The sequence below is a fragment of the Gallus gallus genome, chromosome 9, assembly GCF_016699485.2.
Source record: "Gallus gallus isolate bGalGal1 chromosome 9, bGalGal1.mat.broiler.GRCg7b, whole genome shotgun sequence".
NCBI lineage: Eukaryota > Metazoa > Chordata > Aves > Galliformes > Phasianidae > Gallus > Gallus gallus.
The window spans coordinates 6,305,381-6,332,473 of record NC_052540.1 but is presented as its reverse complement, the minus strand read 5'-3'; the positions used below and the strand labels follow the sequence as shown (position 1 = coordinate 6,332,473).

The 27,093-nt window shown below is 42.2% G+C and overlaps 1 protein-coding gene across 7 annotated transcripts in view; it reads left to right on the top strand.

Moving 5' to 3' along the window:
- Positions 1-27,093, top strand: part of SPSB4 (splA/ryanodine receptor domain and SOCS box containing 4) — a 151,519-nt gene that overhangs the window by 56,586 nt on the left and 67,840 nt on the right. For 5 of the 7 annotated variants that reach the window (XR_005862187.2, XR_005862188.2, XM_025153621.3 and 2 more), the window contains exon 1: positions 10,914-11,169. The exons of 1 other annotated variant lie outside the window; for it this stretch is intronic. The gene's annotated coding sequence lies outside the window, so the exon portion shown is untranslated. Of the gene's footprint in view, positions 1-10,913; positions 11,170-11,510; positions 11,624-27,093 lie in introns of those variants that run through there. One more of the 7 variants, XM_040705803.2, reaches the window with a different exon arrangement.

Below are 27,093 nucleotides of genomic sequence, written 5' to 3'. Positions count from 1 at the left end.
CTTTAAGGCCATCCTTTCTTGCCCATAGGAAAAGGTGGCCAGTGAACGCAGCCCCATGCTCCTCTGGGCTACCGCACCAACAAGGTGCTGGCAGTGAGGATGCCAGAGCTGGTTCTTCTGCTTTGCTGCCACTGAGACTGAGAGCAGCACTGACTGCAGCCCAGCAGGGGTTGGTGTCTTGCTGGAGCAAGGCATTCAGTTGGTTCTGCTCCTGCTGGAAGTGCCTGGAGGTTCTGGTGGGCTTATGCCCAGCCAGTGCAAGAGATATCCACAGTGAGATACCAGACAGTCCCTCAGTCTGGGATACCTAATTCTGCGTTGCTGAATGTGAATGTTTCAGGTCTTATTCAAACATGAGCTGATTTTGTGATAAGGTACTGATACAGTATACTACAGAGCATCATTTGAGATTTAGAGTTAGCAGTGGTTGTCTAATCTTGTATAAGAGGGAACAAAATTCATTTAAACACTCCCCTCCACCCTCCTTACAGAGGCTGCATTCAGAAGAGTGTAGGGACAAAGGAGTTATGGCTTCCTTGGAATGTCAGTCTCCAAGCTACATGTTGCCATTAACAGAATATAGATGCTTAATGAGAAAATTCAGAAGTTTTGGGATAGATACTTGACCCTTGTCTTTAAGTAGAATGAAGCTCTTTCAGTAGAGGATGTCAGTTCTTCAGTGTTAATTTAAGAATAAAATGTAGTTTCCTAACCCACCACTGAAATAGTTGTCCTTCACACGCTCTTCATGCAAACAATCTGACAATAGTAGTTAAGCATATGATCTCCAGTAACATATGGGATGTGTAATTTAGATTTGGCTAATGCTAACAGTGTTCTACCACGTGAAAACAAGGAAAGGTGACAAGGCAAGAATTTCTGCTTCCCTGTTTCTGAATGAAGAACATAGCTCTTCCATCTATTTCATAATAAGCCTTTTAGGTCCCTTGTCTTTTCTCATCAAATGTTCTCTCATGGCTTTTTATGCATCTCAAGAAGACTGTAAGGAACAGAATTGCCTATACAGAAAGGATATGAAAATATCTTTCTGGCAGAAATTGGGCTTATTACAGGAAAGTAAGGCTTTGTCTGTGTGTCTTGGCTTGTCTATGTATATATGTGTTGAAATACATATATATATTTAAAGATTATAGTGTTCTACAGGTGTACTGTGAAAGGTCTGCTGCTTTATTTTGCAACTGTGCAATATGGTGTGTACTGATGTGAGACAAGTGTGGACTTGGTGGCTGAGAGGGGCATGTCAGATTCAGGCAGTGAAGGGCAGCCCCAGTTAAACTTGCTTTGCTTGGATCAAAACTCAGCAAATGAACATTGGGGAGTATGTCAGCATTTTTGTGCTGAGGCTTTTTTTGTTGTTGTTGTTTTTGTATGTGGTACCTTATGTGCTTCTAATAAAATGGAAATGGAGCCTGTAAGTAGTATCAGTTATCCCTAAATATGTTGCTGAGTGAGTTTGTTTGCTTTTTAGAATGTGTTTCTGATTTTTTAGTATTCTCTATGTCTTCAAGACAGGTTTTATTGTTCTTGCAAACAGTTGTATGATGGCTTGAATATGCAATTGTTATCACTTACCTTCTAAGGTTTCTGTTATGTTTTCTTATTTAGTTTCTTGGCTAAACTGTACTTCTGTCATATATCAGAATTGGGAAGAAGTTACTTTTCAGACATAACCACTTTTATTGATAGAACAATCTGGAAATGTAGATACTAAATGCTGGAGCTCATGTATATGGAGTACATAACATATATATTTTGTAAAATATTTTAGTATTTAATGAGGGTAAAATTTATCAACACAACCAAACAATTTTTTTTCCATCAAAATGCCTTTTAATAGATTTCTGATGAAGTTGTAACTTCCTCCAAAAAAAGTGAAAACAGCTGAAATGCACCAAATAGTAGAATACCATGCAATTGCAATTTCATATATGAAATAGGTCATCTTTCAAAGGAAAGGAGGTCTTGGCATATCAATTCCATGTCCTGGCTGTGCTTCCTAGTGTCATTGATTTCAGAGTGTGACAGCACTTTTTCCAGACAAAGCAGTTCTCAAGTTAAAATGTTCGGATCGTGTCATCCAGGAAGTAATCAATTAGAGGTGAAACACATGGAGGTATGAATGCTGTGTTGCAGTGTGTTGATCCAATCAGCTAGCAATAAAAAAATAAGAATAAGAAATGTAGAGTTTATGAAGTCATTGTTTTAGGTCCAGCACATTTCTTCCTCTCCCAGTGTACAAAAAGAATCTCAAACTATTGACTAGCTTGCATGTTAGTGTCTGAAGCATGATAGCACTTGTTTCAAGCTGAATGCCGGCGAATATCTGGGAAGTGAGCTAACACAAGAGACAAAATATATACCAGCATTAACTTCTATGAAAAGTGGATTGATATATTGGGAATCCAGCCTAGCTCTCATCTTCATCAGTCTGAACAGCACATCTGCCACTGTGCACAGCTTTCATTTTCAGTTTTGACAATTGGATTTCTGTGACACAGGTGTAAAAGAAATGGTGAATCTCTAGGAATAGGGGCTTTTAGTCTGAAATTGCTTTGTTTGTTTTAGGAAAGGGAACTGTATATTAGTCCTGAACTATTTTCCTCTCTTTTCCTTTTATGTAGTTTAGTTGGATTATGTTTTTACATCATCAGACGTGTATTGTGTCTTCTCTGCATTAATATGGCAGTGACATTTCTAGATTTGCTCACCTCAATCTCTATGAAAATCCATGTGCTTTCTCGACATAAGCTCTTCTCATTTTATTCTCCTCCTTACTCTTCTGTGACCTGCTGTACTTGCCTGAGCAGCTGTTCCTGCTGCACTACCTTTTCCCCCATCTGGAAGGCAGATGGGCTAATCCTCAAAGACAGTATTTGTTCATGGATCAGCTTTCAGAGAGTCTGAAGTGAACAAGTGACAACCTTCCTAAAGATGCTGAACATGTCCATGCCTGGGCAATGTTCTGCAAACCCAGAGAAGTCTTTCAAGGATGCATATGTACATACAAATAGGAAGACAGACCACAGTATTTTTTTTCTAATTAGAAAATTACTTGCACGTACCCTTACGCTAGCGCTTTGTCTATGCATTTCTTTGTTTCATTCTATTATTTTTGAGAGAAAATATTATGAAAGGAAAAAGGAAGGACTTTCTTATTAGATGGCAGCAACTGCAATAGTGAAAATGTGTTACAAATTCAGCAAGGATTGTGCCGTTTCAGAAGACTGCTGCCTGTCTGTATTGACCTATCGGCTCTGATTTTTCAGTTTTCCTGGAGACATCTTGCTTTTTATTTAAATATTTGGGCTTTATTGCCTGGAGAATTACTGGATCCTTGCCACTTAAATATGATCTAAAACTATTTTATCCTCTCTTCTCAGAAACTTTGGAGAAGTGCAAGATGAGCTAAAAGTACGCGTAGCCATTCAAAGTTTTGTTAGCAGTGGGACGTATGCCAGTGTACCTAGGGTCATGTTAAACTGCGTATGCATTACCATATGGAAAGGCTCTGTCAAAGGGTAACTTGTTTCTTTATGAAGCCTATTTTTAAAATGATTATAACATATTAGATGATCAAAAAGTGAAGGATGTTTTTCAGGTATATCTTACGTAAGTTAAATAAAGTTGTTTTCTTTTATGTTCTCAGATCTCAGGTTTCTATTCTGAAAGGCAGACAGTGAGTTGTGTTCCCCTGACAAATGACTGTGCCAAACTAGTATCTGCAGCAGTATGCATTTGTTTCTTTCCCAGATACCTGTGGTTGCTGTCGGTTAGTGCTGGTAACACCTCACAGAAAACATGGGAAATGAGTCTACACGTACTGTGAGTTATTGGGAAATTGGCCTGTAGCTGTGAGAGTCCCAGAAAGAAAATATGTTTAGGCTGTGGCTGTTGTAACTGAGGAGTGAAACTGCCTCCCTGTACAGAATGGCCCTGGTGCACTGTGTGCTTTTCACCTTTGTTCACCATCTGTCCTCACTGGAGCTGACGTCTGCCATCTGAGGGCTGCCTCTCTGATGCTTAATTCTCTGATTAGATGCTTATGGCACCTTCAAAAAAGCATGAAAGCAAAGACAATTGGGTGTCTTTGTGTGGTACACACTTCCATATCCCCATGGTGCTTTTGTGCATGCACCCTTAAGAACAGCCTTTTGTGTGCCCATACCCCAGATGGTTGCCTGCAGTCACAGTCTTTAGTTGAAGAATCATATTCAAATGGTCTAATGGATAATAAACTGTACTGACTTTGCTTTTGATGTCAATGGATATTTTTAAGTTAAAGAAACAAAAGATCTCCTGGGGAAAATTGTCAAAGATATGTATCATTGTAAATCTTGAAGGGGGTTGAGGGCAAACTGAATAAATTACAACTACTTAGTGGTTTTGCTGTGAAAACAGGCAGTGCTGCAGTTAATAACTGAAACCCAGAAAGTAAGGTGGATTAGCAGAATCTCTCTTAAATCCTGCTGTCTACGTTATTGCACCTAAGCAATTAACACTGACTTTTTTTTTTTGTTTTGCATTCTCACAGGCCACACGTTTTGCCTGGAATACGTAGTGATTTACTGAAACAAAATACTTTCATGACAAAGACTTCATGGTTGCAAGAGTATTCTTGGAAATGTGCAATAGTGATAGCTAAAAGCCTTTGAGGATCTCTCCCCTCCCCTCTGCCCTTCAAGTCAGGGAACTGAAATATGTGACATATCATAAAAGTTTCAGATGAAGTTTCCTGGAATTTCAGGTGTCGGTAATCAGTCTGTGTAGAAAAAGAATCCAAATGGATATTAATCAAGCTTAGGTGGTATCTTTGAGTAATTATTCCAGGGCTGGGAAAACAAAGGGTTTTGTTGACTTTGTTTGTTTGTTTTAAACATGATGGAAAAAATGTATTATGGTTGATATCTTTTTTAGTTCTGAGGCATGTTGCTAAAGCACGATGCTTTTCTAACAACAAAAGTGTAATTTTTATGGAAGCAGCAATTGGCACTGGATTTTTTTCACCATAGTAACATTGTGAAACAAAACTCAAAGATGTAGCTAATATTTGAGGAGCATTAGGAATATATAACAAAGTCAAATGTCTGGAATGTTTTGGTTAACAGCAATAGTGTATATTTACAGGGAAGATGTGAATAAATCTGCCTTTGGTTATCATGGTTGCCCAAAGTTATATAAAATGCAGGATTTTTCTTCACGAATCAAGGCAGAATGCAGGGTAAGTTCTGTCTTTTCAAGAGAATAATCTGGTTTGGACCTACCTCTTTATTTGTTTGGTACCTATCTACTAAAACATTGTGGAAACTAAGTAGATTCGGAAAGCAGTTTTGAAACAAAAAACAATCTGCTCCAGCTAAAAAAAACAATGATTTCTGACTGAGATATACATATTACTTAGATTTTCAGACATGCATCATGTGGAAATCTGGGTGATACATCTAACCACATCAGCTCCTTGTGACAGTATTTGATATAACAGCTTATGTGCTATGGATTTGCATTCCGTAGTTGCCTGTGATCTGAAGCATGCATCTTGTGCCTTTCCAAAAGTAATTATTTTGAGATGTCTTGTTTACTTCAAAAGAAAAAGATGGGAGAGAAAGATCATTACAGTCACTTCTTTCTAACTTGTAAGGTCAGTGCTTTTCCCATGGGAGACCGTAATGACTTATTTTCTCACTTGACCAGTTCGATGGACAAGTATTGATATTAGCAAAAGCATCAGTAACAGTTAAATGAGTTTTCTTCACCTATGTAGTAGCTGATGTGGCAGAATGGATACACAGTGGTCTTACAATCCAGTGAGTCTGGATAAGTCGTGATTCAGTCTAAATCAAGCTAAGATGATCCTGGTGCTTCAAGAAGCTTCGAGAGAGCTGAGTTCTTGCACCTTGGTCTGACTCTCCTTTTGAAAACAACAACAACAAAACCAAAAGCATTATATACTGCAGCATCAGCAATCTTGTATTCTAATTTGGTTTTCGATGTTCCCGTGACAGTCATGGTCCCAGACTCTATATCCATTGCTTTTTTACTGAGATTTTTGTGTTTGATTTCTCTTTTTAAATTAGCCTTTTAATAGTGGCATGTGATTGCTGTAATATAGTCTGGAAAGTGGTATATGGTAATACCACTTGAAAGTTAGAAGTTGTACAAAGGATGATTGTCTGCATTAGCACATTTCAAAACCAAGAGTACAACATCAGAGTACTGTGATATGAACTAGGGGCTAGTCAGTTTCTGATGAAGCTTGTGACACTGTAATGGCTTCAAGGGGTTTCATGTAGTTTCAAAGCAAGTTTTAGTGAACACCTACTTGTCCTGGGTTGCAGCAGGCAGTGGAAGTAGGCTGACTTCCCAAACAGGAACTGCCTCCTCAGAGGTCATTCTCAGTCAGAGGCTTCTGCATCAGAATGTAACCATTAGAATTTGCCCTTTTAGTCTTGCAGAATCTTGGATAAGTAAGTAGAATGAATTTTTCATTGTTCTCAGTGTTCTAATAACTGCTGCCATTGTTTATCAGTTGATTGTGCTATGTCTTCTGAGATGTCTCTGCCTTGTTTACTGCTGGCACAAGACAAGCAGTCATTACTGTGTTTAAGAAAAAAACTTCTCTAAAAACCTTTGGCTGTCTTGCTTCTCTGTTGGTGGGAACTTATGTCTGCCTCTGTCCAATTAATTTTGCATAAAGGAAACACTTGAACGCCAACTCCATAGAGAAATCAGTTACTTTAGTCCTTGTGACGCTGGGCTCTGAAAGTAATACGTGAACAAAAAGAACACGAACAGCTTTCTTAACTTGTAAGTATTGTGCGTGCACAGTCTGAAAGTAGTGGTGTTCTTTTTTTTTTCCTTATCTGATGTGTTTTGGAAAGAAACTTTGTGTTATAGGATATGAAGTATATAGTAAGCTTTGGAAGTACATTTGGGAGAACGGGTGGCTCTGCTTTTAGATGGACTGACTTTTGACATTTTAAAATAAGCTACTTCTGCAGTGTTAAGTGTTTCTGAATGTCATCCTTATTTCTCAGATGAGGCATTCAAAACCTTTATGCTCTGTTCAGAATCTTTGAGCTAGTTATACGTTTATGTAAGCACTGATTTCCTAATCTGTGTGGGCTTTCATTATTGTGGTTCTACAGGGTTTTACTCAAGAAGTAAAATCTAACTTCTGCCCAATGATCTGGGAGAGTGGATCTCTGTCTTGTAGCCATTTCTCAGCTCACTGAGATGCAAGTGTCCTAGCTTCCTAGTTAATAGCTCTGATAGAGTCCAAGTAGCAGTGATAAAGTTTGAATTCACTGTGACAAGGACAGATATGGTAGAGAAGCAATGTCACCAGGCAGTGCTTTTCGTGTGGATTTCTAAAATTTGTGAAAACATGAAATCAATTCATCATAATTTTCAACTTTTCTTCCTTTATAAGAATGATGATTCTAGTATTGCTATACTGAGGGGTTGTTAGAAAAAATACAGATTTCTTAAGCACCTTAAAAAATGTGATGCAAGAAAATTTAGTACTTATAATTCATAAATCTCTATTCTATATTTGTGTTGTCCTGTGGATTTAGAGATGGGTTTTGCTTGCTTGTTTGTGCTGCTGCAGGAACCAGAGCAGACATTGCCTTTTGGATATACCCAGAAACCAAGAGAGAAAAATCATAGTTAATGGATTTGTTGTTTAGAGGGATTGTAGGGTCAGAGCTCAGTATTCATTGTATGTGTATAGGAAATACTTCCTGATCATTTTTACGTGGAGTTGAGGGTGGATGAAGGTTCAGCCATGGTGTTGGTGTGGAACTTAACAGGGAGATGAACATGTATGGGAAGAACCAAGTTCAGCAGTTCACTGCTTTTGGTCTGTGCCAAGCTCAAATGCCAAGATACAACTTCAAACTATGATTCTCATACATAACCTAAGCAGAAAGCAAAATGTGGCCTTTTCCAGTCTAAATCAACTTTCATTTTCTTTCCCATTCCTAGGCAGTAGTGGGCGGTTTCTTCTCTGACAATTCTGCCCAGCAATTTCAAGCAGAGAGGAGAGGCAAAAGGTTTTCAGTTGCACTTTACAGTGGTGTTTCCTAGTCATATTGAGAAATCATATTGAGTTTCCTAGTCATTTTGAGAAATATTATCCTTAAGCTTTAATCAGTTGTGTACATTGTTCTTAAGTTTGTCTTTCTGAGCAATTTTTATTGTGTGAGGATTATCAAACAGGTGGAAGATGTCAATAATGTGAGTAATGCATGGTACTTATGTCAAGTCTGGATTCATTCCTTCACAGTGTGCAGGTCCAGGAACTGCACCACATGGTTGATTTTGCTGACTTTATGCATCACAGGGTTTATCTTGAAAGGTTCATAATGCTGTCTTACAAACCTGTGCCTCTTCCTCTCCAGTTACTGTATCAGTAATAGATCAGCTCAGAAGAACGTGCTGTATCTGTGTTGTGTTCCAAGTCTTTTACAATCACATTTGTATTATAAGATATGTTTTCTGTTCCTTTAATGATCACTGTGGAGAGGTACAGGTATATTCTCATCTATATATGAGGCATGTATATATTCTGATCTATATATGATAGTGTGTTCTAGCCCTCATTGATCAAAATAACACTCTCTACACTCTCAAGGATTTTTGCATTTGCACATGAAGTGTGTTCCGAAAACCCTGTTCTGCCTGACTGATCTCTGCATTGTTCAATTTTCAGACCTAGGTGTCTAAAGCTAGCTGGAAAGATACAAAAGTTGACTTCTAATGTGATTTTTTTCATCTTTTATTTGTAGAATTGGTATTACAAACTGTGCAGAAGGACTTTCCAAGTCTGCTTTTTGTATTGAGCTTGGCACAGACAGCAACAACCACATCTCATCTTATGCTGAAAATCATACTGCCTACTTCCAGAGAAAGTGCTAGCAGACACTGCTGCACTGGGAAGCTGCTTAAGGAAAAGAATTCTGTTAGAAACTGAGGAAAAGAAGGCAAGGCACAGGCTTTCCCCCTTAACTGTTCAAACGTTGCCCATTCTAAAGATTCTCTCCTAGATGAAAGCCAAGGGGTAGATCCTACTGGTAACTCAAATGATGGGATTTAGATTCAGTAACTTGTCCACTAGGAAAGAATATGGCAGACTGCTCATTCCAAGTTTTCCTGTTGTGTGTATATAAACCAGCAGCCACCTGAGTGAATGTGGAGCAGGAGAAAACCTCTTCTAGGCTTGAAGAAGTTTGGAACATATGGAGACCCCCCATTCATCTATTTATTGCATAGAATACATTGGTGGCTGGGAGGTAGGTGTGTACGCAGGGCCAGGAGGGGGAATTCAATATTAGTCCTGCTTTCTACATCAGCTTGGTGGATGTTCTGAGTGCGGGAGCCCTGCAGGCATCTTCAGATCCCCACAGAAGCCCACTGCCATCATCTTACACTTGTCCTGCCCATGTGGAATGTGTGAAACAAACGGTCTTTTGTATTCCAGCTCATCCTGAGGTATCTTGGCTGAAGACTCAAAGAATTTGCAGCTTCAAGGTCTGACAATCTCCTCTCCGTTGTTTATGGTGTAAGCACAGCCATTTTTCTTGTCCTGTTCAGTTCTTTGAACTTGCTCAGGTCTGAAGACTTCAGTAAAAAGTAGTGTGAAAGTAAATATCAACATGAAAATTGATGTAAAAATTTCTTGCACTCTTCACCCCAGAAGTACAGAGAATAGGGAGCATTTGAGGAAGTAGAATTTGAGGGAAAATACCAGTGGGAAGTACTGCAAGTTGTTCACCTCTGTAAGCTTTTACCGTCTCTTCCCACAAGAGACATCTATTTAATGTCACCCATAAGGATTGCAATGGAAGGACTGCTACTGTGTCTCTATGAGAGGTTAATCTTCATTGGTTCCCTCCTTATAGTAAGTTCTGGGGAGGGGCGTGCATACGCAGCGCAAAGAGAAGCTGCTTCTGAAGTGAGATGTGCGGAGCTGTGAGCCGAGCAGGGCGTGTGAGGGAAAGCGCACCATCTGCGTGCTGTCTGCTGGTGTTCCTGGAGATGGGCAACTTAGAGCCAGGGTTATTAGGATTAGAAAACACTGATGTTTCAAGTTAGTGTGTAGAGATATTAATGCGCAGCGATGGAAGTGCTCAGCTTTTGACTCTTGTGTAGCTTGCAGTGGTTTGACAGAACTTGCCCTGGCCGTGACTCAGCGCTTACCTGGAAGCACGCGTTTATTTTTGGCATCCCAAAGTGTAATTCAGCTGCCTGTACGCAGCCTAGAGAGATGAAATACTGCAGAAACCCCCCGGCAAAGCCCACGAACACGCACGCTTGCTTTAGTTTCCGCAGTCCGCTGCCCGTGCAGCACTGCGTGTCCATCCTCTCGCGGTCAGCAGCACAGCGCTCCCGCACGCCGGGCTGCGCTGCCCCGGAGCGGGCTCGGGGCGGTTCCGGCTCCGGGCGGGTAGCGGCGCTCCGCGCCCTCCTTGCATCTGAACCCCGGGTGCCCGGGGCCGAGCTCCCCCTCGGCGCGGGTCCCCCTCGGGCGCCCGCCCGCGGACGGGAGGGCCGGGCCGGGGGGAAGGGGCGTCGCCATCTGGTGTTAATTCCCCGGCCATTGGATTCGTGACCCGCCGCGATGAGATCAGCGGGATCGGCTTTCGCGAGGGGGCACGGCGGTCCCCGCCGCCGCTCTCCCCAGCTGCCTCGGCTTTCGCATGCGGCGGCGGCGGGCGGCGCCGGGGGAGGCAGCGCGCACAAAGCCCGGTAGCCGCGCCAGGCCGCCTCCCGCCTGCACCGGGCACCGGGCGGGGCTCCCGCGCGGCCCGGCCCGGCCCAGCCGAGCGCGGCGCAGCCGAGCGGGGCGCGCCGCCCCGGTCCCGCCGCCCACCCCCGGGCGCCCTGCCCGCCTCGCCGCTGGGCCGCTGCTCCGGGCAGCGCCGTGCGCCAGCGCCCGCCTCGTCTGTGCGCCTCCCGGGGCAGCTCCCGGCGCGGCGGGGTCTGCCTGCCCCCGGGGGAGCACCGCGCGGGGAAATTCTCCTGCGAGTCTCACCGAGTTTCTTCTTGGTCTTCTTTGAGTTTGTTTACTTACAATTCGCGTCCTCTCCTCCGGATTGCCCTTCTGGTCGCATAGCGGATCCGTAGAGTTGCTTTGATGGTTCTTTTATGGTAAGTTTGGGACGGATAGGTTTATCTGCTTGTGGTAGTTCTGTGTTTTGTTGCACGGGAAGTCTGGAGATGCGGTGCTTTTTTACACAGTGCTGTTTTTCACGCTGGTGTTAGAAGAAATACATTTCTGGAATGTTTCCTGTTTCCTAATGTAACGTTTTGAGGAAGAAATTACTTCTTTGGTTTGTGAAAGAGAACTATTGCTAGATGTTAGCTTAGCTGAAGATTTAGGTTTCTTATAAACTTGCGTTGGTTTGACTTTACGCTGAGGAAAGCAAACCCTCCTGCCTAGTGCCTGCCACAAGCTCGTATTTGGCAATTTTTACTTGGTGCTTTTTCAGGTACTAAAACCTCGGCTTCACCGTTCAGATTGGCTGGAAATATTGAGCCATCTCTCAGTGAGGGGAAGAGGCAACTCGATTCGTACGCGAGGCTTGATTTGCCACAAAGAAAGGTACTGCCCGAATTCGTCCCCTTGTTACTTCTAAAAACTCCTGCTGCTGGCGGTGCTGGCGTGCAGCGATTCCTGCGGCCGAGGGCTGGAGATCTGCACGCTGCGCTCTGCCCCATTCATTCTCGAGGATCGCCTGTGTGTCAGCGCGGCAGAGGAAGTCGATGTGGCAGCGTCCGTGCTGATAGCGCGTCGCTTCTGTTCCTTTGTGTTTAGTACTTGTGCTTGGAGTGCTGTGCGGGGAAAGTGTCCTTTGTGTGGGGATGGCTGGTCACTGGTTTGATACTGGCTGCAGAGTATAAGTTGCGACTGATATTTTCACAGCACATTTGCCGTGGGTGACAGAAGTGAAAGACTTCATCCTCCAGGGAGGAACCAGCCCCATGGAGCCGTTTGTTGTGCTTGGGGCTAGAACTTGCTCCGCTTCTCCAACTATTTCAAAGGATGCTGCATTTTTAATGTTGTTTCTGTAACTAAAGCAGCCTGTCAGGGACGTGAATATCAGATTGCTGTGACATTATTTGGTGCTGCTGACAGAATAATGCCAGATACCACACACTGTCTTAACAAGTCAAAGTTTTACAACTGGCATTGGTACTGGCACGGTTCTCTTAGTGGCTGACATGCCTCAGAGTCCTGCTGCTGGCTGTGCCAGGCTGGGTGCAGGCTGACAGCTCCCACATCACAGGGATGAGTGGCAGAGCTCCACAGCCTTGCCAGAGCCTTTCTACAGGTGTATGGGCATTGCTGGGCTCCGTCCTGCAGGCCCAGCACCAGTGCAGTCTACGAGTCTGTGATTGTCTTTGTTAATGTCACCCATGCCATTTAGAAGCCTCAGACTTCCTGTCCAACAGGATTGAGGCTTTGATGTAATCAGACAGTTCTGGCTTTTTGCAAGTAGCCCTTGAGAGTTGAGGATTTTGTTTGTTTGCATTGGGTTTTTTGATTGTTTTATGTGCAGAAACACAAAAACAAACAACAAAACTCCTACCTAGTAGTGAAGTACTGTCTGAACACCTTGCTTCCTGAAGGAATCAGTGCTGGTGATTTTTGATCTGACCAAATTAGTCATCCTCATGATTTGTGTCCTGTGCCACACAGGAATTTCTGAGCCATGGGCCACCTCTCCCATGACTCCACATGCAGCAGCTCATTAACTGGCCTCATTGTTGCTGTATGAACTTCTGTAATGGATTTTCCGTGTACCAAGAAAAATCAAGCAAGCTTTTTTTGTCTTATTTTCTTTTGCGATCACCATTTGCCCCTCTTCTGTGGTTAGGTCGCTGTCCTCTTTCTGTGGGGAAGGAGAATACTTGGTGCAGTGGAACTCAGTGCTGGATTCCAGAGTGCTGTTTGAGGGTTACTTTGGTTGCATCTTTTTTTTGTTTTTCTTTTTGTTTTTCATTTTGAATGAGACAGCTGGAGGCTTTTCCTGTGCCTACACACTTCAGGTACAGTAGCAACCATGGAAGAAGAAAGTGAAGCACAGTTTTCTGATATGTTTACAGTTAAAATACTTGCTTAAAGTGATTAGCAGCAGTGGTTAGGCACCCAGCTGTCCTGTCTTCGTAATTCCTCTTTGCCAAGATGAGAGTGAAAAAGAGGGTGAAAAGAAGCTGAAGGGATGCCTTTACCAGGGCAAAGTTCTGTACGTTGGGTTGCATTTAGTCTGCATTTTCTCTTTAGCTCGTTTGGCTGCTCATTGCTGTTCTCTGACGTCCTTTACTCATGTGCTTTCGTGCTCTGGCAACATCACTTCAGTGCAAACATGAGGCTTCTAGAGCACTCTGGGTGCTGTGTATCCCAGCTTGAATAATGGCAATGTGGAGCAGTGTTGCTATTCACTTCCATTTCCTCCTTCACCTAGTGACAGTAAGTGCACTCTTCCTAATGTAATAAACACAAAAGGGATACGTAGAGGTTTGACGTAAATAGTGCTGGACTTCATAAGCCCTGGCTGAAGGCCAGAGAGAGGCGGCTGGCAGAAGGGAGCACAAGTTGGTGTTGCCTGGTCCTGCTGGCTGCTCTGTCAACTGGGGCTGTGTGCTGGTGGAACTTGGCTTAGATTGACGCAGCTCATTTAGTTCCGTTTTGCTGGGCTACATTAATACAGCACACAGCTTGAGGCTAATGGAAATGTAGGCCACACATGTTGTCCTGGGGTTTTAAAGTATTTATTAAGCAAGTACAGGCCCATTTAGTGTTCTGAAACCAGTAGTTAAAAAAATGTGGTTATTTATTCAACCGATAGCCTTAAGTCAAAGCTTAATGTATGGTTGCTATGCATAGCTAAATATTAGCTGATAATTCTGTAAATTACTGTTGTTGGACTTACTGTTAGAAAATAAACACATGCTGTGGACTGAAACTTGCCAGTCCAGATAGCTACCTCACCCACGCGTATTTTTCATGGGATTGTGTATGTTGCCGAGAGCAACACAGATTCATTAGCATATACATGTCTTTCAGCAATGACTTAAAGCTGTCTTTATAAAATGCAGTTTAAGATAGGAGGAGCTCTGGTTGATGTATGAGCGCTGCTCTGAAAGTAGGGCTTGCTATTTTATGATGTTAGCTCCTGATGTCAGAGGTAGATGGTGGTGGTGCGGCAGCAGAGGTTGAACCTTCCCACCGGTATTCTGTTATGTTTTGTTGCTGCGTGACAGATGGCAGCATGACAAAATGGCATCTGACATGGAAATGCATATGAAACAAAGGTGTGGAACAGAATTTCTCCATGTGGAAGAAAATGGCACCCACTGACATTCATGGATGCTTGCTGAATGTTTCTGGAGACCAAACAGTGGATGTGAGCAGTGAGGCCTGAGCAGGACTTTCAGCTAAGAACTGCCAGAACCTGATTGGCAGTATTTGCTTAAAACCCAATGGCTGTATTTCAGCTACCCCTTTCCTGTTACAGACTGGGCCTGCACATCAAGATCATTAGAAAGAGCTCACTTTTCCTTTTTTTGCCTACTTGGAATAGTAGGTTCTAGTGTACTTATATTTGTGTGTGTATTTGGGACTTTGTGCCATTTTTCTTAAAGGGATACTTTGCCTCAGAAACCAATGCAGTTCATCCCTTATGCATTCTCTTCCTTAGTGAGAAGCATGGGTGTTCAGCTTTGACCTAGATCTGTTCATAATTAAGTCAGCTGAACTTAAACCAAAGCTAAGCAGCAGCAGTTATATTTCCTTCTCTTTGGTGTATCTCTGTGTTGGACACTGTAGGTTAATCCTGTTCGTGATGGGTGTCAGGTGCTGAGTTGGATTGTGTTGTGCTACAGTGAGGGTGACTTAGCAACTTTATCTTTGAGGATTTGTCAGAGGCCGAGTGACAAGCTTTGGTGTGCAACATAAAACGTGGCAATGAAATCCATCTTTGAGCTGACTGCAGACTAATTCTTGCAGAGCCATACAGCAGACTCTCTAGTTGAGTTCACTTTCTTGTGAATTTCCAGAAGAGTGTTCTTGTTGGCTACCCAAGTCTCAAATGCACTTCTGTACTGTTTTGACTGGGCTGTCTCTTTCTATTTTAACAATTCCTAAGGAACATTTTGCAAAGGGACTTTGAGACATTTCCCACCTTTATCCTGACTTGCCAGAAGAATGAGGATTTCCTTCCTGCAGAAGTAGGTCCATGTCCTGAAACGTAACCAGGATCTGGACTGTTCTAGCTCTGGCTTCGGTAACTTCTCCTTTGTGTTATCTGCTGATCTTTCTCAGAAGCTAGGAGCACTAGAGAGCCTGAAACTTTCCTGTCTGAAGTCTTCAGTAAAGGGTTGTGAAAGGACTGTTGACATGCACTTTGCTATTGCTTTTTCCTTAGATTTTGGTATTGTCAGTCTCTGAGGCTGCTAACATCTGGGTAATATTAATTGTGGTAGTCACGCTTGTAATCCACAATGTACTGATAATTCATTAAATATTTATATAGTTCTTGCTTTTGATGTTGCGAGATAAAAAAGGGTGTGTTTTCTGTCATCTTTCTTATTCAAAAGCAAATAGTGCATTGAGGCTGCTGGTTACTTAAAATGTTTAAAATATCACATAAAGAAGTTCCTCTGTACTTTGGTCAGTGCTAGCATAATTGTTTCCTGTAATCTTAAAAATCTTACACATAGTTCATTGATGACTTGAATAAAGTAAGATTCAGCATTGTATGTACAGTGATCATCTATCAAAGATGTCAAAATGTGTATGCATCTGGAGAAAAGGTGGTGAATTCAGTGAATTAACTAAGCCTAAAAATTCATCAGTTTTAAGAAATGAAATGTGAAGTGTAAGCAGTTTCCGTAGGCAAGGGGTGCAGATGAAACCAGCAGTTTCTGTGAGATACGTGTGTAGTTTGAACTCCTTGCTGTGGGACATGAGTGCTGTCATGGCAGTGTCCCTCCCTCTGCCTGCTGGAGCAGCTCCTGCTAAGTGGTGCTGGGAGTTGAGAAAGTGGATGAGATTGCTGCCTTGAATTCATGTCTAGGGATAGGGTGGTCTTTTATTTTATGGTGTTTTTTTCCAGCAAGCTGTCTACAGCATTGATAATTGGCTTGAGTTTCCTACCCTTAAGATCTAACAAGAATTAGCAGTTTATTCACTTGTATGCACCTCATTCCAGCAAAGTTGAATGAAAGTGCAAGAGAAGAAGAAATCCTACCTGCCAGGCCGTCACAATTTGACTACTGGAAGAAAACACCAGAGGGAAATTGAAGCTGAAATGTATTGACACTCCGGAGACATGAGACTTACTGATCTAGCTTTTACTTCTGTACTCTGTCCATATTCTGCTAATAGAGGATGCTGGAGGAGGAAGCTTCAATGAAGCCAAGCCAACATGCTCCCTTAATTTTTAAATTTTATTTTTTCATCACAGTGAAATGGCTTTGAACTCATGGGAGTTATGCACAAGGTTGGGCAGAAATGTCACAAAGCAGCGGGCGCAAGCAAATGTGTAATTACTGATGCATATGTCAGGAGATGAGAAGAGACTATTTCTCTTGCCCACAGCTAGAGATTGCTGAGATTGATAGACTGCTGTAATGTACTACAGTTTGCTCTGCCTATGCATGGAGGTCTACTCCTGCTTCTGCATATGGATGAAGATAAATGAATTGATCGTTTGTTTGTTTTGATTGTTAGAGTGGGAAGTATGCTGCCTAAATCTGCCATCTAAATTTAGATGCCTGAATTAGGAATGCAGGAAACATAGTAGTGAGTATAGCAAGGAGCTCATTTCCCCAGGAACTTTGCTGACAGTGTAGACAGTTGGACACTTAGTCTTTCAAGCATCTAAACTGTGCAGAGCAGGCATCTGTTTGCACCTGTTAAGAAAAATGTGTGTGGGATGCTTCCTCTGGATATCCTTACACCAAGGCATAACTGACATTTAATAAAACTTTCATCACAGAGTTCGCACTTAAGTGGCCTTCACAAGGGATATTCGGCTCGCATGTTTTTGATCTGAATATTTGCATATAGTGGGGTTTGATTCTACAGCTGTTCTGTGTTTGGTTTCCGAAGAAACGTGGTGTGCTCGAATCAAAGCTGAGGTCTATTGTATAAAAATAATTGTAGGAGAAAGTTTAGCTATCCCTATTACAGCATGGGGTGACAGGCTCTTAGCAGAATTCAAGTCTTGCATTTAAGTCTCTAATGGTGCAAGAAGATATTTTTATTGTATGTAACAGCTAGCTTCTTAAATAAAGGGGGATATCTTTTAGTTTAATCACTCTGCCTTATAACGGAAAAAAATCGTTGTTTTGTAAGAATTCCAGCTCTTTCTAGGATGACATTTAAATTGAATGTTATGTTTATTACATTGATAATTGTTATTCTGGTGGGTTCTTACCTGTTCCTCAGCCTACGGAATCAGCTGTGCTATTAAAGATGATAAACTTCTGTCCTATTTGTCCTATCAAACAAATATTCAGTAGGAAAGGAAAGGAAAGGAAATTACTGCTTCTACTGGTTATTTTTAATTTGTAACTCATATTCAGCTACACTTATTAACAGAACACTGTACAGCTGCTTCATATGCAGTACATGAATAGCTTGTAAATAACAAAAGTAGGTTTAAATTTCATACATGTACTTAGCAAAACTAATAGCTTGTAATCAGCCTAATGGCTGATGATAGATTGTGCAGTGCCAGCTGGGGAGCTTGTGCCCAGGAAGAGTAACATGAGATTGGGAATGGCTAGAGAATAGTTGGTGAATTTGGTGCTTTCTTAATTCCCTCAATTAACTTGATTAAGCAGCTTAGTTTAAATAGACAGAAATTGGGGACTGAAAGTTCTCTCGTAGTATTTCCCACTGCCTTAGAAATTAATTCCTATAATGTTTTGTCTGTGTAAAGCAGGTGGCCTTGGTTGTCCCTGTGTCCTGCACAGACATGAAGTGGTATATGCTTAATATGAGAGGCACACACAGCCTTTTTTCCTCTGCAGTTGGGTCTGGGCAGTAGTCGTAAATCATAGTGATTTCTGTACAGTGCAGTTGAATGGAGACTGACAACCATATTTTATTAATATTGAAAGTTCCCTGTACTTACACTGCTATTAATTATTCTTCTACAGAAGAGCATGCTGTGTTTTTTTTTTCCTTTGCCTTTTACTCTGCTTCAGAGCTGTGTTTCGTAGTGTAAGACAAGTGAGCTCCAAACGCAGTCCTCTGGTGCGTGAGCAAGTTTTAGCTAGTGTGCTGTGGTACAGCCTGGCTGTAGAACTGCCTGGGAGCATTCTAGACATGAGACTTCTCATTGAAGAATGCTGTGTACTGTGCTCCAGCTATAGCATTTGAAGCTGTCTTTTCTCATTGCTCTTGGATGTCTGTGTTGGCTGCAGCTATGGCACAGTTCAGGAAATACTCTTTCTCCTCTCCTTGCCTGACTGCTCCTGTGTTCTTCTGACCACTGCTTTAAGGCAGCGGTTCCCAAACAGTGGAACCTTAGCGACCACTTGGGAGGATACCTGAGATTCCTGGCTTCACCACCAACGTCCTTACCAGGTACATCCTCTTTCCTACCCAAAGTCTTTATCTTCATAACATCAGGTAGGGAATTGGGATAGGGATGTTAGATAGGAAAGTTTGATGGTAGCACAGGGTTCTACCTCTTTCTGCTTTCTAGTTTTCTCCCTTTCTAGTAAGGATTATGGTCACGTTAGAGGATCTTACAGTATTTTTTGTTTTTTAGAGCACAGAAAAGCAGCCCGAGCCAGAACCAGTTTCTACCTGTCCCACAGCCCATGATGGTACTCAGGAACCCATGCATTAGCAGCTACTGCAGCACAAATATGCCTCAATTCCACCAGTACGTGGCCACAGAAGATTTTGAATGATTTTCTGAATTGAAGTACTTTTGCAGTACTAGATGTTGTGATATCATTAGATATCACATTGTCATTAAAGCCATGTGGTAGATTTGGAAACTGGGATCTGTGTTTCTATCTTATTTTTGCTTAGGAGAATTTCAGAGAAGACCTTGACACTACTGCAACCTTGTCTCTTCCTCTGGATTATACTGTGCTTCCCAAAAGCCATGACATAATGTTTTAGTAATGATGGTGACTCTGCATTTAGACTGAACCAAGTATATGCTGCCTGATGAAAGTTGGTAGATGAGTGTGGTTCTGTGGTCTGTCTTTTCAGCAGTGCCAGGGGGCTGCACTAGCCTGAAAAACCTGTGCTGTGGGGTTGGGTGTAAACATCTTAAACTAGTGCTAAACAGCAGGAATAATGTCAGAATGGTTTGGGTGGTCTTCTTGTATGCATCCGTTTCTTCCCCATTCTTTATGTTGCTTATGAGAAGAACATTAAGTGAGTTAATGTGTTGGTTCTGTGCTGTATGAGATGAATTCCACTATCTAATTTTAGAGAAAAATCACTTTTTATATTCATTGCAAATCGGACATTTACAGACTTTAATTTTATCCTAATGATGAGCTCATGTACATCACAGAATCTAAATTTTGTTGGATTAATCCCACCCATGGGTCAGGTTAATGTTTCCAAATGACAAAGTCAGCTATAAATAAATAAGTGCTCTTTCAGGAACTGAAGTGGGCTGGTGCCAGAGGAGAAAATAGAAGCAGCATCTGCTGGAGATTCCCTGTGGTGATGAGTATGAAGGGAGGTCAGGAGAGCTTGTAGGGAGAGGTGGGGTGGGGGCAAACCTGTAGTTTTTCGGAAGAAGGAAAATTCCTGATGGTAACACACAGAGATCTTTCCTTCTGTTACGCAGCTGGGGTTAGTTTGGTGTAGAAGCTTGTGTCTCAGTGACTAATGAAAGCTGGTTAGCTTTTATAAACAATCCTGTTTAATTGCAATTACTTTGAGGATAGTGTTTTTGTAAACTGTTGGGTCCTAACATGAGAGCCAGATGTAAGTCCACTGGGAAGGCTGCATGAGAAAGCAAGCTGTGACTTCCAGACTTCTTGGGAGGAGGGCTTCACGGTACTAAACAGCTGACAATGTGACACGCAGCAAAAGGATGGAAAGGAGAGGGAGGCTATGGGGAGACACAGATTGTAATGGGCAGACCCTTTGCCATAAGTCTGTGCTGAAGAAGACATTCAATGGAACTGAAATGTCTGTTCTTTCCTTCCCTCATGTTAACGAATTCTGTTCCCTTCTGTCTGTGCTGCTTTTGAAAATGGTAAAAGAAACAAAATCTAGCTATGATAAAGTTGAAAACGAATCATTTTCCCAATGTTTGTTTCACAGTGTAGGCCATATCGAGTGTGTTATGGTTTTATAACTCACTGGGAAAATGGGTATGTTTTTTTCCTGAAGGTAGTCTCATAATTGTAAAGACATTTCTAAATGTCACTTTAGTTCTTTATTATGTTGGAAACCAAGGTGGTCTGTACATCGCATTGCGGTGTAGAGTTTCACTGCTTTTTCCAGAAGTAAGAACTCTGAAACAGTGCTTTTTTTTTTTTTTTTTTTTCCTCTGTTGCTGGAATTCAGTTCTCTCATTCTGTGCATAGTGCTGCTGATCCAAACTTAGACTGAGCATATTCTCTCCAGGGCAGAGTGGGGCCTGCCTGAGCTACTATGGAACTGGTGCCTGGCAAATTTAGATGATGGCTTGATGGGTTCTTAACAATCATATCAATTTTTTTTTTTTTCATGTAAAGTTTAATTGGAGCATGCACATTTTTGTATAGCTTTGGCAAGGCTTCCAGAATACTATGCTAATTGTTTTAGTTCACTGGCAGTGTATGTAGACATTGAGTACTGGTATCTTTTTATTACTATCAGAAATTGTATCCTGGTACAGCTTTTTTCCAAATCGTTTGCTTTTTTTTTCTTTTTTCCTTCCTCTCTTTTCCCCCAGTGCATTCAGGAATGAAATAAAATTAGTAATGAAATACTGCTTGAAAGAAAAGTCTCTGCAGAAGACTGCTTAGCGGCAGAAACTTAAGTGGGAAGTTATTTTGAGAAACACAGCCCTTGCAATGGAGCTTATGGATCAGTCTGTGTTGAGACTCCTGTAGGTAGGCACAAAGCTGATTTATTTCTATCCATACCTCTATCAGGAAGTCTCGTGGGTTGCTTTAAGTACTTCCCTGTGGTCAGAAATATCTGGAATTGTTGGCACTTGTAGCATGAAATTCTTCTAGGATGTGCTCTGTCAGGTCAGTAGTAAGGAGATGTAAACATTTCTCAGTGTGACAACATCTTTCGCTATGGCTTTTCCTAGTTGGAGGCCCTCTCTGGTTCTAACAGTGTAAAGTCTAGATAATGGGGATGCTTTTTTCTGTGTAAAATAGTATTTGTTTGAGAAGTCAGCCCTTCTTTGTCTAGCTCTGGCAAAATGGAGGATCCAGAAAGGAAATAGCAGTACGCCTGGTCTCCCCCAGTATAGGACCAGTCCTGGATCCTCACACAGGCAACCCTTGTGCCTTCAGGAGTCAGAGATGCTTACTGTAGGGACATAAGTGGCTGTACAGCTTTAACTCTTTGAATCCCTGTGGCTTTTCTCAGACTCTTCTGCATTACTAAATGCTCTGCTTTCTTAATTAACAGCAAGCACAGCAAAATGCTGCTCTGTAAAATGAGGAAGCTTTTAAGTGTATGAGAAGAAAAAATTTGGTAGTTGGAGTTCAGGTAGTTTGTTTCTGTTTTATTACTCCTTCATTCCCATTTGTCTGTGCAATTGTTCGCTACTGACAGATGGGCTTTAGCAAAGCCATGTTTAAGACAGATGAAGTTCACTGCTGTTGCTATTTTTTCTGCTTTTTTTTTCTTTTTTGGGAAAATATTTGTTTATCTAAGAGGAAGTTGTTTGGTCTCTTTGTCAGAGCTCAGGAGCTCTGTGTCACTTTGTAACCTCACTTGGGAAATATAAAACCGTCATAAATCAGCTCATGGTCTGAATTTCTGATGCTGCTTCCTTAAGATGTATAAAGTCTGTTTACTTTACCTCTGTTCTTTAAAAGAAGTCCCTCTAGAAACTGCAGGACTAATGAAGCGTTTCTTCCCGTTCCCTTCAGGACTTGACTTGAAGCCTGCAGGATGCCTTGCCTGCAATTACAGCTTGAGGTAGGCTCGTTGGGTTCACTGCTCCTTCCGAGCCATTGGCTTGCAGTCCAACCTGACAGTCCATGTGGTCACTTGCAGGGTGCCTACCCACTGCCCAGCTGCCCCTTCAGTTGTAATGTAGTTACTCTGAGCCACTGCTGTTCAGACTTGGCAGGGGGTGACTGCTGGCTGAAGCAGTTAAGGGGGAAGGGTTAGGAGGGATGCAGATGGTGTGATTGTGTAAGCCTATTTTCCTATTAAACAAAAGAATACGCTTTTGTTCAGAATGGAACTTGTTCTCGTGCATTCATCCTCAACATGTTTGCAGAGTACAATGGCTGGGTGCCCTCCAGCCCTGCCCTCCCCCCCCTCACGACACCCTGCGTGCAGCAGTGGCTTCCCTGCAGCCTGTCCCAGCCCGCCTTGCACCAGGCTGAGCAGCTTGCTGCAGGGAGCCCATCTCCAATGCCCGGCCACTGTGTCTGGCCAGAGACAATATGTTTCTGTCACTGGAGTTTGGCAGCTCTGCTGGAAGTATTAAAGCCATCCAGGTCACGTCAGGAGCTGACTGGTATGTGCTGCTTCAGCTGCAGTGTTGGATGTGTTTGCCAGTGGCCCACCAGCAGTGAGCATCTGACAGGTATTGTTCCTGAGCTACTGCTGCAATTCACATGAGCATTGAACAGTGTAAGCCTTCAAAGCACTACAAGCAGATGAACATAGTCTGGTCGTTCCAGCAGCACTGTAACTTTTAAGCCTTTAGTGAATTAGTTTTAATAAATGGTACAGGGGCTAAGAACTCCCTCAGCTTATTCATTGATGGCTAAACTTGCAGACAGGCATTGTGGAGATGGAAAACCTCTTGCAGAGTCTGCTGAGTCTGCAGCAGCCTTGTGATAAAAACAAGAATGTTCTTCCTTACTCCTATCTTCTCATCATGGAAGTGCTCCCTGAAAGCCACTTGTACAGCTTGGCTTCCTCGTGGTTCACAAAGACTCACCAAGCATGGGGAGCATTGAGTCATGCAGTGACTGAGCCTGGAGCTGAGGGGCCAGCTTTTCACTGGAGTACAGTATCACTGTTCCTACAGTTGTGATAGAGTTTTGGAGAACAATTGCAGTAAGTTAGGGGAGTGATTGTTTGTCTGATAGTCTCTTTCTGCTGTCTTCGGATCTCCCCTCAGCTCAGGAGCAGTTCTGGCACGTCCCCTGCGATGTGAAGCTGGCTGCATGGCCAGTGTGGTGCTTTCCAGTGGAGTTTTTCTCATCTCTGGCTTTGTGACTTTTTCTGCATTTTGAAGGCCATTTGATTCCACTGCAAGTTACATCAGAAGAAATGTAAGCAGATGGAGTGTAGTCGGCCTCATCCACGGCTAGAGTTCTCTGTTTTGAAACCGACTCTGTAAGGGTATTGATCCTATACAAAGCTGTGGGGTTAAAGATGTAAAATGGATTGCAAAAAAAAAAAAAAAGTGATTCGCTGATGAAAAGTAATAATGACTGGAGAGAAATGGAGATATTAAAGCTTAATTACTTTCTGAGCTTTAAATCTCGTGTGTTCTGACACCTATTGGTATTACTTATTTATTTGATGAAGCATGGCTGAGTAGAACTGTAAAGTGGGAAATTATACTGTATAATGCAAAATGGAACAGAAAACATAATTCTCCCTTTAGTGGTAAGCTTTATTCATGTATTAATTTGCTCTTTTAATATAAATGTTACACTTGAACATTCAAAATTTCCACTTCTGGAAGGCATTGACCATAGGAGAGGGGTGGCTGGAGGCTGAAAGGTGCATGATGCCTTGCCAGAAGGGTGAGGAAGGTGTAAACTCATGGCTTGAATTTAGATGCTATGACAAAGCAAGCATTTACAGGACTATCTGATATGCCAGATCGAAGGGCTCATACACTTGAAAATAACCTGGCAAAATAAAATGCAAGATTTTACCAACTTCAGTTTCTTGAGGCAAATTCAAGGGCATTTGAATGCAGGTGGCTGCAAGACAAAAGGGGAAGAAGGAATGGGTAGGGGTGGTAGGGGAAGTGCAGCAGCTTGAACGTGGGTAAGTTGATGGTAATTATGGAATCAAATGTGTATTTCTGTTAAAAACCTTGAGACAAAAGTGTGTTTCTTATCAGCAATTTTCCAATGGAATGTTTTAAATAGTCTTGCATAGCAAAAAATTATAGAATTCATTGCATTATGTTACTATAATTGTTTTTCATATTATATTACTGTATTCTGAGAAGTCATTATGCAAAACAAACAAACAAACAAAAAAACACAGAATAGAATGTTTTTTGTCATCTTAAATGTTTCTTTGGGAAATGAATGTTTCCATCTAAACCCAATTTTCAGTACTTGGAGAGTTACGTTCTGGAAACCTGCAAAGAGACAGAGGGCTGCAAAACAAACTAACACTTCAAAACAGCTCAGTTCCAAAATACAGTAGTTGGGAGCATTTAAAAATATACATTCCACTGTATTCATAGCTATTCAAGATTCTTTCTGAATTCTTCATCATCTGACTAAACTGCTTCTAACTGTGGTGGTACAGATGGTGTGATATTTCAGATTATTCTAATTCCAAGCAACTAAATGCACAATCTGTTTTAACAACAAGCTTATCTTGAGTTTTGAAAGAATTACATTTTTGTAACATTACAAAACAAGTTACCCTTTATGGACGGACATCCCTGGGATTTTCATGATGTGCATTCATTCGTTTTGGAGTTGAAGAAGTCATGTCTTAGTGCTGCAGCGTTCATCCCACATGTGCAGTGTTTTTTTGCTAAGTGTGTATGCAACACAAAATGTTATCTGTAGCACAGGATAGCTCAGGGTATCCAAGCATTTCTGGCTGCTTGCATTGTTACTGTATATTCCCAGTCTGACAAAGGAAGCCAATGTTGTTCAAACTATGCAATAAATTAGAAATGTTGGATGCCAGGACCTATAGCTGAAACCAAGCTGGCCAATATTTTAGGGTGCCAAAAATGTACTTAATTCATTGTCACCCTCGGAGCAGTGTTGTCATGGTTTCATAGCTGTTTGCATGCTGTGAACATAAGCCGTAGACACTGGGCCTCATGCCTTTACATTTTCTTCACGGAGCTAAAAGTCCTTGTTCTTTAACTTGTGAAATACTTTTCATCAGCTTGTCCAGCACAACAGAGCTTGTGTTTCTCTTCTTACTGTTTCATCTGGAGAGGGGCTAGGAGCAGATTTAGAGTGCTGGAGCACTTAGGGGGTTTGTTCTGTTCAGGCACCTGGTGAGAGGACAATGGCTTTGCCCAGGGAGAAGAGGCACTGATTTGGAGACTTCTGTTGCAGCCCTTACTGTCTGGGAGCCCTCGCCTGCTGGAATCAGCCAATGGCAGCAGGAACAGGGCTGCAAGAGCTGGGTGCGTGAAGGCAAAAAGCCAGCCAGAGGCAATTGTAAGAAGAGTGGGAACCACTGCATAGGAGTTTGCAGTGCTTGTAGGCAGAGGGGTCACCTTCCTGGAAAGATTATTTCAGTATTGTTTGTTAGGACTTGCGTCACTTCACTTATTTTAGTGCCACGTTAGTAGAACTGATATAAGCCTTAGAATGTTCTAACTGTAGTTTTGCATTATGTTATTATTGCTCATCTGTGTTTTTCAAGTTTTCTGCACATGTGGTTCATAGTAATTGATAGGAAAACATAAATATGAATGCTGAAAGCTGACTTTGCAAGAAAGCATGTTTCTTTTAACAGCAGTTCTGTTCTACTGATGCCAACGTACTGAATTGCTAAAAATGCACTGTACTTAATTACAGTGAAATGATATCCCAGCAAGCTTTTCTCTGCTGAGTATAATTGGTGTTTTTATTGTGAATAACTTCCCTAAATATTTTGGCAGTCTGCATGAAGACACAGCTAAGCGATGCTGACACACTTTTCCTGTTAGGAGTTGGCTTGTTCTTGTGTGGTGTGCTTAATCTAATCGTCAGATCCTGACAAAGCCTGGCAGGAGTGTGAGACTGAGACAGAAACACTTTAGGTTACACCAACTAGCAGTCTTCTCAGCCAGAGCTTTCCAGTTGCTTGGGGACAATACTGGTATGATTCTTTTATTCTTCCCATGAAAATACTACCTTTTTCCACAAACTATGTTTTATCACAAGGGTGTCTGATGACCTTTAATGTTTCAGTTTTAGCCTCTGGGGGGATACACTGGAGAGACCGTATGTATTATGCCAAGTGGGAATGTTCTCTTATTTCTTAACTGCTGTGGTGGTTTGAAATTGCTGGAGGAGCAGCACTCTGTGAAAGCAGCATCTTCCAAATCAAATTTGACATTTGGCATTCAGAGCAAAATTATACAGTGAAATTGCGTGTTGCTTTAATTTTGGAATGCTTATATGTCTGTATGTGTTGTTCCTGATAATGATTTTTGACTCTGAGAAGACAGGCAAGGAGCTGAGTTTCCCTAAGTAAAGTAATGTGAGGTCACAAAAAGTCATGGGAGGTTGATGACAGTGCTGTGCTTCAGCAAGTTTTCATCATTTCAGGGGATGGTGCGAAGGTTTGTGACCAGATATTTCTGTAAGTGGATTCTGTAAGGAGCAATCTTATCCCCTCCTATCCATTAACCCTCAACTTTTCCAAATTCTGTGTTGTCTAGCCATTCAGTCCTGCAGATTGGAAGCCAGTTTTGTGTTTTCTTTGCCAGGGAAGTTGTTAACAAGTCGCTGTTCTTCCCCTTGCGAGCATTTGGGCTTCCCTTACAAGCTCTGCTGAGCAGTCAGCGGGCAGCTGTGTGATGAGGAGCTGGCTGGTGCTGCTGACAGTGGTGGTGAGCGGGGCACTGCCAGGGCTGCTGTGTTGGCAATGCAGTGTTCCCTGGGAACGGGAGAGAGCAGCCAGCTGTGCTCCTGGGGCTGCACCTCAGAAAGCTGCACTCATCTGGCAGGATGAAGGAT